Raw genomic sequence first — 15,806 nt, 5'->3', positions numbered from 1 at the left:
ACGGCCCCCAAGGAGAACATGAGGAAGTTCATCAACAAATGCCTCATGGAATGCACGTTCCTCCCAACAACTATTGGGAGCAACTCAGTACCTCCTTAGAAGACTTGAGCCAAAACGTGGAACAACTAAGGGTGGAACACCATGAACACGCCCTCACTCTTCAAGAAATAAGAGAAGATCAAAGAGCCATGAGGGAAGAGCAACAAAGGCAAGGAAGGGACATAGAAGAGTTGAAGAACATCATTGGTCCTTCAAGAAGAAGACGCCACTAGAGGTGGATTCATTCCTTGTTCTTTATTTTCTTTCTGTTTTCGGTTTTTAAGTATTATGTTTGTCTATGTTTTTGTGTTTCTACTTCATGATCATTAGTGTGTAACCATGCCTTAAAGCTATGAATAAAATCCATTAGTCCTTCACCTCTCTTAAAAGAAAAATGTTTTAATTCAAAAGAACAAGAAATACATAATTTTCGAAATTATTAGTGAATTTAATTTAATTATATTGATGTGGTGGCAATAATTTTTGTTTTCTGAATGAATGAATGAACAGTGCATATTTTTGATCTTGTTGTTTATGAGTGTTAAAATTGTTGGTTCTTGAAAGAATAATGAACAAAGAGAAATGTTATTGATGATCTGAAAAACATCATGAATTTGATTCTTGAAGCAAGAAAAAGCAGTGAAAAAAAAAAGTGGCGAAAATTTTAGCAAAGATCCAAGGCTTTGAGCATCAATGGATAGGAGGGCCCAAGGAAGTTAAATCCAGGCCTAAGCGGCTAAATCAAGCTGTCCCTAACCATGTGCTTGTGTCATGAAGGTCCAAGTGAAAAGCTTGAGACTGAATGGTTAAAGTCGTGATCCAAAGCTAAAGAGTGTGCTTAAGAGCTCTGGACACCACTAACTGGGGACTTTAGCAAAGCTGAGTCACAATCTGAAAAGGTTCACCCAGCTATGTGTCTGTGGCATTTGTGTATCCGGTGGTAATACTGGAAGACAAAGTGCTTAGGGCCACAGCCAAGACTCATAAGTAGCTGTGTTCAAGAATCAACATGCCTAACTAGGAAAGTCAATAACACTATCTGAAATTCTAAGTTCCTAGAGAAGCCAATCACTCTGAACTACAAAGAAAAAAGTGAGATGCCAAAACTGTTCAGAAGCAAAAAGCTACAAGTCCCGCTCATCTAATTAAATTAATATTCATTGATATTTTGGACTTTATAGTATATTCTCTTCTTTTTATCCTATTTGATTTTCAGTTGCTTGGGGACAAGCAACAATTTAAGTTTGGTGTTGTGATGAGCGGATAATTTATACGCTTTTTGGCATTGTTTTCATATAGTTTTTAGTAAGTTTAAGCTACTTTTAGGGATGTTTTCATTAGTTTTTATGTTAAATTCACATTTCTGGACTTTACTATGAGTTTGTGTGTTTTTCTGTGATTTCAGGTAAATTCTGACTGAAATTGAGGGATTTGAGCAAAACTCTGAAGAAGGCTGACAAAAGGACTGCTGATGCTGTTGGATTCTGACCTCCCTGCACTCGAAATGGATTTTCTGGAGCTACAGAACTCCAATTGGCGCGCTCTCAACGGCGTTGGAAAGTAGACATCCAGGGCTTTCCAGCAATATATAATAGTCCATACTTTATTCGAAGAATGACGACGTAACTTGGCGTTGAACGCCAAGTACACGCTGCTGTCTGGAGTTAAACGCCAGAAAAACGTCATGATCCGGAGTTGAACGCCCAAAACACGTCATAACTCAGAGTTCAACGCCAAGATATGCCTTAGCTCGTGGAATGATTAAGCTCAGCCCAAGCATACACCAAGTGGGCCCCGGAAGTGGATTTATGCATCAATTACTTACTCATGTAAACCCTAGTAGCTAGTCTAGTATATATAGGACATTTATCTATTGTATTAGACATCTTTGGTCTCAGTTTTGTTTTATTCTTCATCTTAGGAGATCATTGATCACGTTAGAGAGGCTGGCCATTCGGCCATGCCTGAACTCTTTGCTTATGTATTTTCAACGGTGGAGTTTCTGCACACCATAGATTAAGGGTGTGGAGCTCTGCTGTACCTCAAGTATTAATGAAATTCTATCTTCTTTTATTCAAATCTCTCTTATTCTTATTCCAAGATATTCATTCGTACCCAAGAACATGATGAATGTGATGAGTCAAATTACCCTCATTATCATTCTCACTTATGAATGCGCGTGATTGACAACCATGTCCGTTCTACATGCAACAGAGCTTGAATGCGTATCTCTTAGATTCCCCAACAGAATCTTCGTGGTATAAGCTAGATAGATGGCGGCATTTATGAGGATCCGGAAAGTCTCACCTTGTCTGTGGTATTCCGAGTAGGATCCTGGGAATCCGGAAAGTCTCACCTTGTCTGTGGTATTCCGAGTAGGATTCCGGTAATGAATGACTGTGACGTGCTTCAAATTTTAACCTGCTGGGCGTTGGTGACAGACGCAAAAGAGGGATTCTATTCCAGTAGGAGCGGGAACCAACCGGTGATTAGCCGTACTGTGACAGAGTATGTTAGCATAGTTTTCACTGCGAGGATGGGATGTAGCCATCAGCCATGGGTGATGCCTCCAGACTGGTTAGCTGTGCGAGTGACAGCCGCACAGGTTATTTCCCCGTGAGGAATGAAAGTAGCCACAGTTGATGGTGAACCCCTATACAAAGCTTGCCATGGAAAGGAGTAAGAAGGATTGAATAGGAGCAGTAGGAGAGCAAGCGTCCAAGAGCTCTACAGCATCTCCATCCGCTTATCTGAAATTCCCACCAATGAATCTGCATAAGTATCTTTATCCCTTTCATTATTTTTATTTTCTAAATCCATAACCCATTTTAATCTGCCTAACTGAGATTTGCAAGGTGACCATAGCTTGCTTCATACCAACAATCTCTGTGGATTCGACCCTTACTCACGTAAGGTTTATTACTTGGACGACCCAGTACACTTGCTGGTTAGTTGAACGGAGTTGTGAAAATAAACAATGCCCTCAGAGTATACATCCTACAAGTAAAAAGAACAAGTGATCACAATTTCGTCCACCAAATACTCACCACAAAACTTAGATAGAATTGTAGAGGATGAGAAGAGCGACGCGTGGCTGCAAATGGCTCGTCAATCGGAGCTCCGTAGCTCAAGTTATGGTGGTTTGAAGATCAAAGAGAGTTAGATTTTCTCTCTTCTCTTCTCTCTTCTCAATTTCAGCGCCCCAACCCTTCCTTTTAGGGTAAAATGAGCTGAAATGCTCATAACTAATGTTTATATATGTTGGGTCTTAGGCCCACTTAGGCCCGATTCACTTATTTTTGTCCGTTGGCCAAATTTTGGACCAAAACCTTTAAGATTAGCGCTCTAAATCGCACTTCAAATATTTCTACCTCCCCTAATTATAATTCCTCATTTCCTAATCTTATTTACTCATAATCAATTTTCTCAACTGCAGTACCAGACACGTCTCAGCTGGTACTGCCAGTCAAAATTCCACTATGCGCTTTTACGCAGAAAACTATGTTTTCCGACTCGGAAAAATTCACTGAATCCAAATATCATATTTAAATCATCAAATTCCAATTGCCAAATCTTCCAACCATATTTTCTCCTATTTAACTTATTATTTAATTAATTTCGGTTAGACCGGGTGGTGCGCGAAATTGTGAACAATACTTTTCACAACTCTCATAATCCCCGGTCATGAACCCCAAAAACTTGGTGTTCAATACCATGGCATTAACACAACTTCGCACAACTAACCAGCAAGTGCACTGGGTCGTCCAAGTAATAAACCTTACGCGAGTAAGGGTCGATCCCACAGAGATTGTTAGTATGAAGCAAGCTATGGTCATCTTGTAAATCTTAGTCAGGCAAACTCAAATGATATGATGATGAACGAAAATAAACAATAATAAAGATAAAGATAGAGGTACTTATGTAATTCATTGGTAGGAACTTCAGATAAGCGCATGAAGATGCCTTCCCTTCCGTCTCTCTGCTTTCCTACTGTCTTCATCCAATCCTTCTTACTCCTTTCCATGGCAAGCTTGTGTAGGGTTTCACCGTTGTCAATGGCTACCTCCCATCCTCTCAGTGAAAACGATTGCATATGCTCTGTCACAGCACGCGGAATTCAGCTGTCGGTTCTCGGTCAGGCCGGAATAGAATCCATCGATTCTTTTGCGTCTGTCACTAACGCCCCGCCTGCTAGGAGTTTGAAGCACGTCACAGTCATTCAATCATTAAATCCTACTCAGAATACCACAGACAAGGTTAGACCTTCCGGATTCTCTTGAATGCCGCCATCAGTTCCAGCCTATACCACGAAGATTCCGATTAAAGAATCCAAGAGATATTCACCCAATCGAAGGTAGAACAGAGGTGGTTGTCAGTCACATGTTCATAGGTGAGAATGATGATGAGTGTCACGGATCATCACATTCATCAAGTTGAAGAACAAGTGATATCTTAGAACAAGAACAAGCGGAATTGAATGGAAGAACAATAGTAATTGCATTAAAACTCGAGGTACAGCAGAGCTCCACACCTTAATCTATGGTGTGTAGAAGCTCCACCGTTGAAAATACATAAGAACAAGGTCTAGGCATGGCCGAATGGCCAGCCTCCCAATGATCTAAGATAGCATAAAAATGAAGATAGCTACCAAAGTCTCTCTATCATGATCTAAGAACTAGATGTCCAAAGATGAAAATACAATAGTAAAAGGTCCTATATATAGAAAACTAGTAACCTAAGGTATACAGAGATGAGTAAATGACATAAAAATCCACTTCCGGGCCCACTTGGTGTGTGCTTGGGCTGAGCAATGAAGCATTTTCGTGTAGAGACTCTTCTTGGAGTTAAACGCCAGCTTTAGTGCCAGTTTGGGCGTTTAACTCCCATTTGGGTGCCAGTTCCAGCGTTTAACGCTGGAATTCCTGAGGGTGACTTTGAACGCCGGTTTGGGCCATCAAATCTTGGGCAAAGTATGGACTATCATATATTGCTGGAAAGCCCAGGATGTCTACTTTCCAACGCCGTTAAGAGCGCGCCAATTGGGCTTCTGTAGCTCCAGAACATCCACTTCGAGTGCAGGGAGGTCAGAATCCAACAGCATCTGTAGTCCTTTTTAGTCTCTGAATCAGATTTTTGCTCAGGTCCCTCAATTTCAGCCAGAAAATACCTGAAATCACAGAAAAACACACAAACTCATAGTAAAGTCCAGAAAAGTGAATTTTAACTAAAAACTAATAAAGATATACTAAAAACTAACTATATCATACCAAAAACATACTAAAAACAATGCCAAAAAGCGTACAAATTATCCGCTCATCACAACACCAAACTTAAATTGTTGCTTGTCCTCAAGCAACTGAAAATCGAATAAGATAAAAAGAAGAGAATATGCAATGAATTCCAAAAACATCTATGAAGATCAGTATTAATTAGATGAGCGGGGCTTTTAGCTTTTTGCCTCTGAATAGTTTTGGCATCTCACTCTATCCTTTGAAATTCAGAATGATTGGCTTCTTTAGGAACTTAGAATCCAGATAGTGTTAATGATTCTCCTAGTAAGGTATGATGATTCTTGAACATAGCTATTTATTGAGTCTTGGCCGTGGCCCAAAGCACTCTGTCTTCCAGTATTACCACCGGATACATACATGCCACAGACACATAATTGGGTGAACCTTTTCAGATTGTGACTCAGCTTTGCTAGAGTCCCCAATTAGAGGTTTCCAGGGTTCTTAAGCACACTCTTATTTGCCTTGGATCACAACTCTTATTATATATATATTTTTTCGTTTTTCTTTTTCTTTTTTTTTGAAATTTTTTTTTTGAATAGAAATGCTTTTTCTTGCTTCAAGAATCATTTTAATGATTTTTCAGATCCTCAGTAACATGTCTCCTTTTTCATCATTCTTTCAAGAGCCAACATTCATGAACCACAAATTCAAGATACATATGCACTGTTTAAGCATACATTCAGAGAACAAAAATATTGCCACCACATCAAAATAATTAAACTGTTATAAAATTCAAAATTCATGCATTTCTTTCCTTTTCAATTAAAGCACGTTTTTATTCAAGAAAGGTGATGGATTCATAGGACATTCATAACTTTAAGGCATAGACACTAAGACACTAATGATCACAAGACACAGACATAGATAAACATAAGCACTAAAATTCGAAAAACAGAAGAATAAAGAACAAGGAAATCAAGGAACGGGTCCACCTTAGTGATGGCGGCTCTTCCTTCCTCTTGAAGATCCTATGGAGTGCTTGAGCTCCTCAATGTCTCTTCCTTGTCTTTGTTGCTCCTCCCTCATGATTCTTTGGTCTTCTCTAATTTCATGGAGGATGATGGAGTGTTCTTGGTGCTCCACCCTTAGTTGTCCCATGTTGGAACTTAATTCTCCTAGGGAGGTGTTTAGTTGCTCCCAATAATTTTGTGGAGGAAAGTGCATCCCTTGAGGAATCTCAGGGATTTCATGATGAGTGGGGTCTCTTGTGTGCTCCATCCTCTTCTTAGTGATGGGTTTGTCCTCATCAATGGGGATGTCTCCCTCTATGTCAACTCCAACTGAATAACAGAGGTGACAAATGAGATGAGGGAAGGCTAACCTTGCCAAGGTAGAGGACTTGTCCGCCACCTTATAGAGTTCTTGGGCTATAACCTCATGAACTTCTATTTCTTCTCCAATCATGATGCTATGGATCATGATAGCCCGGTCTATGGTAACTTCGGACCGGTTGCTAGTGGGAATGATTGAGCGTTGTATAAACTCTAACCATCCTCTAGCCACGGGCTTGAGGTCATGCCTTCTCAATTGAACCGGCTTTCCTCTTGAATCTCTCTTCCATTGGGCGCCCTCTTCACATATGACTGTGAGGACTTGGTCCAACCTTTGATCAAAGTTGACCCTTCTAGTGTAAGGATGTTCATCTCCTTGCATCATGGGCAAGTTGAATGCCAACCTCACACTTTCCGGACTAAAATCCAAGTATTTCCCCCGAACCATAGTAAGATAATTCTTTGGATCCGGGTTCACACTTTGGTCATGGTTCTTGGTGATCCATGCATTGGCATAGAACTCTTGAACCATTAAGATTCCGACTTGTTGAATGGGGTTGGTAAGAACTTCCCAACCTCTTCTTCGGATCTCATGTCGGATCTCCGGATATTCACCCTTTTTGAGTGAAAAAGGGACCTTGGGGATCACCTTCTTCAAGGCCACAACTTCATAGAAGTGGTCTTGATGCACCCTTGAGATGAATCTTTCTATCTCCCATGACTCGGAGGTGGAAGCTTTTGCCTTCCCTTTCCTCTTTCTAGAGGTTTCTCCGGCCTTGGATGCCATAAATGGTTATGGAAAAACAAAAAGCAATGCTTTTACCACACCAAACTTAAAATGTTTGCTCGTCCTCGAGCAAAAGAAGAAAGAAGAGAGTAGAAGAAGAAGAAATGAGGGGAAAGGGAATGGCTTTTGTTTTCGGCCAAGAGGGGGAGAAGTGATGTGTATGTTGTGTGAAAATGAAGGAGTGAAGGAGGGTTTATATAGGAGAGGGGGATGGTAGGGTTCGGCCATTTGAGGGTGGGTTTGGGTAGGAAAGTGGTTTGAATTTGAATGGTGAGGTAGGTGGGGTTTTATGAGGGATGGATGTGAGTGGTGAAGAGAAAGATGGGATTTGATAGGTGAAGGGTTTTTGGGGAAGAGGTGTTGAGGTGATTGGTGAATGGGTGAAGAAGAGAGAGAGTGGTAGGGTAGGTGGGGGTCCTGTGGGGTCCACAGATCCTGAGGTGTCAAGGAAAAGTCATCCCTGCACCAAATGGCAAGCAAAATCTCGATTTGTGCCAATTCTGGTGTTAAACGCCGGGCTGGTGCCCATTTCTGGCGTTTAACGCCAGCTTCTTGCCCATTTCTGGCGTTTAACGCCAGTCTGGTGCCCCTTTCTGGCGTTAAACGCCCAGAATGGTGCCAGACTGGCGTTTAAACGCCAGCAGGTTCTTCCTCCAGGGTGTGCTATTTTTCTTTCTATTTTTCATTCTGTTTTTGCTTTTTTCATTGATTTTGTGACTTCTCATGATCATCAACCTACAAAAAACATAAAATAACAAAAGAAAATAGTTAATCATAAAACATTGGGTTGCCTCCCAACAAGCGCTTCTTTAATGTCATTAGCTTGACAGAGTACTCTCATGGAGCCTCAGAATTGCTTAGAGCTATGTTGGAACCTCCCAACACCAAACTTAGAGTTTGAATGTGGGGGTTCAACACCAAACTTAGAGTTTGGTTATGGCCTCCCAACACCAAACTTAGAGTTTGACTGTGGGGGCTCTGTTTGTCTCTGATTTGAGAGAAGCTCTTCATGCTTCCTCTCCATGATGATAGAGGGATATCCTTGAGCCTTAAACATAAGGGATTCTTCATTCACTTGAATGATCAACTCTCCTCTATCAACATCAATCACAGCCTTTGCAGTGGCTAGGAAGGGTCTGCCAAGGATGATGGATTCATCCATGCATTTCCCAGTCTCTAGGACTGTGAAATCAGTAGGGATGTAATGGTCTTCAACTTTAACCAGAACATCCTCTACAAGTCCATGGGCTTGTTTTCTTGAGTTGTCTGCCATCTCTAGTGAGATTCTTGCAGCTTGTACCTCAGAGATCCCTAACTTCTCCATTACAGAGAGAGGCATGAGGTTTACACTTGACCCTAAGTCACACAAGGCCTTCTTGAAGGTCATGGTGCCTATGGTACAAGGTATTGAAAACTTCCCAGGATCCTGTCTCTTTTGAGGCAGTTTCTGCCTAGACAAGTCATCCAGTTCTTTGATGAGCAAAGGGGGTTCATCCTCCCAAGTCTCATTTCCAAATAACTTGTCATTTAGCTTCATGATTGCTCCAAGGTATTTAGCAACTTGCTCTTCAGTGACATACTCATCCTCTTCAGAGGAAGAATACTCATCAGAGCTCATGAATGGCAGAAGTAAGTCCAATGGAATCTCTATGGTTTCAGTTTGAACCTCATATTCCCATGGTTCCTCATTGGGGAACTCATTGGAGGTCAGTGGACGTCCAGTGAGGCCTTCCTCAGTGGCGTTCACTGCCTCTTCTTCCTCCCAAAATTCGGCCATGTTGATGGCCTTGCACTCTCCTTTTGGATTTTCTTCTGTATTGCTTGGAAGAGTACTAGGAGGGAGTTCCGTAATTTTCTTGCTAAGCTGACCCACTTGTCCCTCCAAATTTCTAATGGAGGATCTTGTTTCAGTCATGAAACTTTGAGTGGTTTTGATTAGATCAGAGACCATGGTTGCTAAGTCAGAAGTATTCTGCTTAGAACTCTCTGTCTGTTGCTGAGAAGATGATGGAAAAGGCTTGCTATTGCTAAACCTGTTTCTTCCACCATTATTGTTATTGAAACCTTGTTGAGGTCTCTGTTGATCCTTCCATGAAAGATTTGGATGATTCCTCCATGAAGGATTGTAGGTGTTTCCATAGGGTTCTCCCATGTAATTCACCTCTCCTATTGAAGGGTTCTCAGGATCATAAGCTTCTTCCTCAGATGAAGCCTCCTTAGTACTGCTTGGTGCATTTTGCATTCCAGACAGACTTTGAGAAATCATATTGACTTGTTGAGTCAATATTTTGTTCTGAGCCAATATGGCATTCAGAGTGTCAATCTCAAGAACTCCTTTCTTCTGACTAGTCCCATTGTTCACAGGATTTCTTTCAGAAGTGTACATAAATTGGTTATTTGCAACCATTTCAATCAGTTCTTGAGCTTCAGTAGGCATCTTCTTCAGATGAAGAGATCCTCCTGCAGAGCTATCCAAAGACATCTTGGATAGTTCAGAGAGACCATCATAGAAAATACCTATGATGCTCCATTCAGAAAGCATATCAGAAGGACACTTTCTGATTAATTGTTTGTATCTTTTCCAAGCTTCATAGAGGGATTCTCCTTCCTTCTGTCTGAAGGTTTGGACTTCCACTCTAAGCTTACTCAATTTTTGAGGTGGAAAGAACTTTGCCAAGAAGGCATTGACTAGCTTTTCCCAAGAGTCCAGGCTTTCTTTAGGTTGAGAATCCAACCATGTCCTAGCTCTGTCTCTTATAGCAAAAGGGAATAGCATAAGTCTGTAGACCTCAGGGTCAACCCCATTAGTCTTGACAGTGTCACAGATTTGCAAGAACTCAGCTAAAAACTGATGAGGATCTTCCAGTGGAAGTCCATGGAACTTGCAATTCTGTTGCATTAGAGAAACTAATTGAGGCTTGAGCTCAAAGTTGTTTGCTCCAATGGCAGGGATAGAGATGCTTCTCCCATAGAAATCGGGAGTAGGTGCAGTAAAGTCACCCAGCACCTTCCTTGCATTGTTGGCATTGTTGTTTTCGGCTGCCATGTGTTCTTCTCCTTTGAAGAATTCGGTCAGGTCCTCTAAAGAGAGTTGTGCTTTGGCTTCTCTGAGCTTTCTCTTCAAGGTCCTTTCAGGTTCAGGATCAGCCTCAACAAGAATGTTTTTGTCTTTGCTCCTGCTCATAAGAAAGAGAAGGGAACAAGAAAATGTGGAATCCTCTATGTCACAGTATAGAGATTCCTTTATGTGTCAGAGGAAAAGAAGAGTAGAAGACAGAAGTAGAAAATTCGAACTTATCAAAGGAGATGGAGTTCGAATTTTGCATTAAGGAATAGTGTTAGTCCATAAATAGAAGGATGTGAGAAGAAGGGAAGTGATTTTTCGAAAATTAAGTGAAAATTTTGAAAACATTTTTGAAAAACATTACTTAATTTTCGAAAATGAAAGTGGGAAAGAAGTGAAGTGTTTTTTTTTGAAAAAGATTTTGAAATTGGGAATCAAAAAGATTTGATTGAAAATTATTTTGAAAAAGATGTGGTTAAGAAAATATGATTGGTTTTAAAAAGATGTGATTGAGAAGATATGATTTGAAAAACATTTTAAAAAGATTTGATTTTGAAAATTAAAAACTTGGCTAACAAGAAAAGATATGATTCAAACATTAAACCTTTCTCAACAGAAAAGGCAACATACTTGAAACGTTGAATCAAATCATTAATTGGTAGCAAGTATCTTTGAAAAAAGAAAGAAATTAAATTTGAAAGAGATTTGATTGAAAAGATATGATTTGAAAAAGATTTGATTTTGAAAAACTTTGAAAACCTGAAAAAAATTTGCATTGAAAAACAGAATCTTCCCCCTTGTGCCATCCTGGCGTTAAACGCCCAGAATGGTGCACATTCTGGCGTTTAACGCCCAAAACTATACCTTTTTGGGCGTTAAACGCCCAACCAGGTACCCTGGCTGGCGTTTAAACGCCAGTCTGTCCTTCTTCACTGGGCGTTTTGAACGCCCAGCTTTTTCTGTGCAATTCCTCTGCTGTATGTTCTGAATCTTCAATTCTCTGTATTATTGACTTGAGAAGACACAAATTAAAAATATTTTTGGATTTTTGATAATAAGGAAAAATCGAAATGCAACAAGAATCAAATAACAATGCATGCAAGACACCAAACTTAGCAGTTTGTATACTACCGACACTAATGAAAATGCATATGAGACACACAAAACACTCAAGTCAAGAGAATTCAAAGATCAGAGTAAGAAATCATCAAGAATTACTTGAAGATCACTAAGACACATGAATGAATGCATGCAATTGACACCAAACTTAAAATGAGACACTAGACTCAAACAAGAAATTTTTGGATTTTATGATTTTGTAAAATTTTTTTGTGTTTTTCGAAAATTAAGTAAAAAAAAGGTATCAAAATTCTCAATGAGAATTCCAGGAATCAGTGCAATGCTAGTCTAAGACTCCGGTCCAGGAATTAGACATGGCTTCACAGCCAGCCAAGCTCTCAAAGAAAGCTTCGGTCCAAAACACTAGACATGGCCAAAGGCCAGCCAAGCCTTAGCAGATCACTGCTCCAAAAGCAAGATTGATAGAAATCAACAAGCTCTTGTGATGATAAGTTGAAACCTCGGTCCAATGGAATTAGACATGGCTTCTCAGCCAGCCAGACTTCAACAAATCATCATGAAACTCTAGAATTCATCTTCAAGAATTTCAAAAAAAAATAAATACCTAATCTAAGCAACAAGATGAACGTTCAGTTGTCCAAACTTAAACAATCCTTGGCACTGATGTTACCAAAAGCTTGCTCAAAACTTGAACAATCCCCGGCAACGGCGCCAAAAACTTGGTGCGCGAAATTGTGAACAATACTTTTCACAACTCTCATAATCCCCGGTCATGAACCCCAAAAACTTGGTGTTCAATACCATGGCATTAACACAACTTCGCACAACTAACCAGCAAGTGCACTGGGTCGTCCAAGTAATAAACCTTACGCGAGTAAGGGTCGATCCCACGGAGATTGTTAGTATGAAGCAAGCTATGGTCATCTTGTAAATCTTAGTCAGGCAAACTCAAATGATATGATGATGAACGAAAATAAACAATAATAAAGATAAAGATAGAGGTACTTATGTAATTCATTGGTAGGAACTTCAGATAAGCGCATGAAGATGCCTTCCCTTCCGTCTCTCTGCTTTCCTACTGTCTTCATCCAATCCTTCTTACTCCTTTCCATGGCAAGCTTGTGTAGGGTTTCACCGTTGTCAATGGCTACCTCCCATCCTCTCAGTGAAAACGATTGCATATGCTCTGTCACAGCACGCGGAATTCAGCTGTCGGTTCTCGGTCAGGCCGGAATAGAATCCATCGATTCTTTTGCGTCTGTCACTAACGCCCCGCCTGCTAGGAGTTTGAAGCACGTCACAGTCATTCAATCATTAAATCCTACTCAGAATACCACAGACAAGGTTAGACCTTCCGGATTCTCTTGAATGCCGCCATCAGTTCCAGCCTATACCACGAAGATTCCGATTAAAGAATCCAAGAGATATTCACCCAATCGAAGGTAGAACAGAGGTGGTTGTCAGTCACATGTTCATAGGTGAGAATGATGATGAGTGTCACGGATCATCACATTCATCAAGTTGAAGAACAAGTGATATCTTAGAACAAGAACAAGCGGAATTGAATGGAAGAACAATAGTAATTGCATTAAAACTCGAGGTACAGCAGAGCTCCACACCTTAATCTATGGTGTGTAGAAGCTCCACCGTTGAAAATACATAAGAACAAGGTCTAGGCATGGCCGAATGGCCAGCCTCCCAATGATCTAAGATAGCATAAAAATGAAGATAGCTACCAAAGTCTCTCTATCATGATCTAAGAACTAGATGTCCAAAGATGAAAATACAATAGTAAAAGGTCCTATATATAGAAAACTAGTAACCTAAGGTATACAGAGATGAGTAAATGACATAAAAATCCACTTCCGGGCCCACTTGGTGTGTGCTTGGGCTGAGCAATGAAGCATTTTCGTGTAGAGATTCTTCTTGGAGTTAAACGCCAGCTTTAGTGCCAGTTTGGGCGTTTAACTCCCATTTGGGTGCCAGTTCCAGCGTTTAACGCTGGAATTCCTGAGGGTGACTTTGAACGCCGGTTTGGGCCATCAAATCTTGGGCAAAGTATGGACTATCATATATTTCTGGAAAGCCCAGGATGTCTACTTTCCAACGCCGTTGAGAGCGCGCCAATTGGGCTTCTGTAGCTCCAGAAAATCCACTTCGAGTGCAGGGAGGTCAGAATCCAACAGCATCTGCAGTCCTTTTTAGTCTCTGAATCAGATTTTTGCTCAGGTCCCTCAATTTCAGCCAGAAAATACCTGAAATCACAGAAAAACACACAAACTCATAGTAAAGTCCAGAAAAGTGAATTTTAACTAAAAACTAATAAAGATATACTAAAAACTAACTATATCATACCAAAAACATACTAAAAACAATGCCAAAAAGCGTACAAATTATCCGCTCATCACCGGGTATTACATTCTACCCCGCTAACAGAAATTTTTGTCCTAAAAAATTCCATCCATCACTACGAGTTTGCAAGCATAGTCTGCCTTTATATCAAATGCATAATAGTTCCAAGGTCCTTTTACTCTGCGTGCTTCCATTGTCGCGCTCTAATTTCTCTATCCCTGAGGGTATCGGTCGTTCGTTCAACGCCGACCAACAGCCTCGTTCCTTACTTTTACCGTCTCATCAACCCACTCCCTATTAAATCTCAAATCATGTCATCAATAATATTGCCATCATCGTTAATCATAGCCATCATCCCACATCACTATAATCAATCAAAGCTTTCTTCGTTTTTAGAATTCAATGAGTTTGGACTAACAAGCTGACAAACTCTTAAGAATCCGCTTTCCTTTAATAATCTATAAAAGCTTTCGAGACACATCTCTTTTATTGAAGTTACTCAGATCAAAAATCATTTTCAAAAATATAACCAACACTCCTTCAAATTCTTGAGAAAATTTTCAACAGCACCTTCCCAAAAATTGGAGTTTACCACCCATCATGGGTTTCCTCAAACCAATCTCAGTACCGCATCAACATTTCAATTTAATGGTTTTCACATTCGTCTTTCAAAACCAATCATTATAAATCTCAAACTAAATCCAAGGTCACTATGACCAAACATCATAGTACTCATCTCTCAAACACGACAACTTGCACTCTCTCATCATCTAATTCCGATTACGTATCAATGATAATTTCCTCATCCGTTTCAGAACCATCAAGGCTCACAGCCACAATTAATTCCAATTATCTAGAATCATTATCTGCATAAGCTCACTAAACTTTTAAGTACTCAAAGCATAAAGCATTTCTAATCATACCCCACTTTTCCTTATTATTACCATACTATGCTAACGCTTTAGCAAGCTTCCGCTATGCCACTTTGATTTCTCGTCAAGTATTAATTCCATCACTTATTTCCTCAAGTACTAAACCACAACTTAACTTGACCGACAATTCAAATCAACGTTTCCAAATCCATCATTTAGGACCATCCCTTATCTATTTAAATTAAAGGAACTAAAAGTCACGAGTTCAATCCGTTTTGCCAAAAATCCAGAAATCAACCAACTACATAACAAACACAACACATCATTCTCAACAGAAAATCATTTGTATCACAGGAATTTATCCATTTGTATTAAGGCAAATCCTTACTCGAACCATTCGGTTTGTTCTCAGTCTAATATTAAGCTCGACATTCCCAGTTTTACTGTACAGGCGATATAATAAAATCACGCACTGTCCTTTAAGTTTGATTATTGCAATTACCTCAATCTTACTATCGTAATCAGCCCGCATCCTGACTCTCTCCTTGTTGGCAATTTCTCGATACATGCCCTGGTAACCCGCACTTGTAACATACACCTAACCCCAATCGGCACGGCCTGTTTGGGTGATGACTTCCACATCTCCGACAACTCGAAACATCAGAAGCAGCTGCTGCCCATTTTCCCTTACCGTTCCTTTGGGACTCCTCACTCGTCGCAAAGTTACTCCGTCCTTGGGAAAATTATTGTATGTATCCTCTCTCCTTAAACTCTCGACCCCTTGGTGTGAATCCCTGATTGTTCTCTCTATGATGTCCTTTCTCTGCAACCCTCCTTTTCACACTCTCTTTAGCAATTCTGCTCTTATTCACCAACTTTGAAAAAGTTCGGATCTCCATTGGTCCCACTGAACTTAAGATGTTGCTCAGGAGTCTTCCTTCATACTTAATGCATTTCCATTCCTCAAAGTCTCCCGGAGCTCCCTGACACATGCGGGAAAACCAGAATAGCTCCTCGAATTTTTCTGTATACTCAGATACGGACATAGCG

General features: G+C 40.3%; 1 non-coding gene across 1 annotated transcript; it reads left to right on the top strand.

The window, feature by feature from the left end:
* Nucleotides 1-9,924: 9,924 nt before the first annotated feature.
* Nucleotides 9,925-10,032, top strand: LOC112764440 (small nucleolar RNA R71). The gene has a single exon (XR_003183166.1). It is a non-coding gene; the product is annotated as a small nucleolar RNA R71 (small nucleolar RNA).
* Nucleotides 10,033-15,806: the final 5,774 nt, after the last annotated feature.

The sequence above is a fragment of the Arachis hypogaea genome, chromosome 2, assembly GCF_003086295.3.
Source record: "Arachis hypogaea cultivar Tifrunner chromosome 2, arahy.Tifrunner.gnm2.J5K5, whole genome shotgun sequence".
NCBI classification, from domain to species: domain Eukaryota; kingdom Viridiplantae; phylum Streptophyta; class Magnoliopsida; order Fabales; family Fabaceae; genus Arachis; species Arachis hypogaea.
The sequence above is the reverse complement of the archived record's forward strand: the minus strand, read 5'-3'. Positions and strand labels throughout refer to the sequence as shown.